The 1,110-nt window shown below is 57.2% G+C and overlaps 1 non-coding gene across 1 annotated transcript in view; it reads right to left on the reverse strand.

The window, feature by feature from the left end:
• Window positions 1–140, reverse strand: part of LOC119326827 — a 153-nt gene extending 13 nt beyond the window's left edge. The window contains exon 1 of the ribosomal RNA XR_005158195.1: window positions 1–140. This exon is cut by the window's left edge and continues 13 nt beyond it. This is a non-coding gene — a ribosomal RNA (5.8S ribosomal RNA).
• Window positions 141–1,110: the final 970 nt, after the last annotated feature.

The raw sequence follows: 1,110 nt of genomic DNA on the forward strand, positions 1-1,110 counted from the left end.
GTGCCCTCGGCCGAGTGGCCTCGGGCGCAACTTGCGTTCAAAGACTCGATGGTTCACGGGATTCTGCAATTCACACCAGGTATCGCATTTCGCTACGTTCTTCATCGATGCGAGAGCCGAGATATCCGTTGCCGAGAGTCGTGTGGATTAAATAGCTTTGCAACACGAGAGACGGCTAGCAAGCTAGCCATGCCCCCGGGTTAGGCACAGTGTTCCTTGACGCCTTCGGCGCCGTGGGTTCTTTTACCTCGAGCCCCCACCCGCTCCGAGGAGGGGAGGTGGTCGAGGCATTGGCCGAGCGACGGACGGTGCCGTCGCCGACGGATTGGATGACGCGTGCGCGGTCTGTTTTGGTCAGGGTCACGACAATGATCCTTCCGCAGGTTCACCTACGGAAACCTTGTTACGACTTCTCCTTCCTCTAAATGATAAGGTTCAATGGACTTCTCGCGACGTCGGGGACGGCGAACCGCCCCCATCGCCGCGCTCCGAACACTTCCGTGATGGCATAACGAGGGGACATCCGAGGCAACGCTGGGAAAGGATGGGCGTACGTGAACACGGGTGTTTTTCCTAAGAAAAATCACCCGTGTTCCGTACGCCCACCAGGAAGGACCCCTCCTCCCTACTATACCCGAGGGTTTTAGCCCCCATTGGGACCCCTGCCCTTAATTTGTGAAGGAGGGGTACACTGTTTTGAAACGCTGCCGTGGCAGCGTTTTTTTGCCATGAGACATGTTTTCGCTGCCATGGCACCGTTTCTTGACCATCATTAGCTGGTTTTGAGCCGGTTCACATGGCGTATGGGCCATTTTTTTCCGGACCTCTCGTACCCGTTCACGGGTCCGTGTAAGGGTCCGTGTACGCGGCGTGTGCCACGTACATGGTTTTGCCCAGTTTTCCATGGCGCGCGTCAACTTCCGTTCACGACGGCCGTCGGGCACTTTTTTTCCGTGTCCACATACAGCCCGTTCACGAGTCCGTGTAAGGGTCCGTGTACGCGGTGTGTGCCACGTACATGGTTTTGCCCAGTTTTCCATGGCGCGCGTCCACTTCCATTCATGACGGCCGTCGGGCAGTTTTTTCCCGTGTCCACGTACAGCCCGTTCA

The sequence above is a fragment of the Triticum dicoccoides genome, chromosome 6B, assembly GCF_002162155.2.
Source record: "Triticum dicoccoides isolate Atlit2015 ecotype Zavitan chromosome 6B, WEW_v2.0, whole genome shotgun sequence".
Taxonomy (NCBI): domain Eukaryota; kingdom Viridiplantae; phylum Streptophyta; class Magnoliopsida; order Poales; family Poaceae; genus Triticum; species Triticum dicoccoides.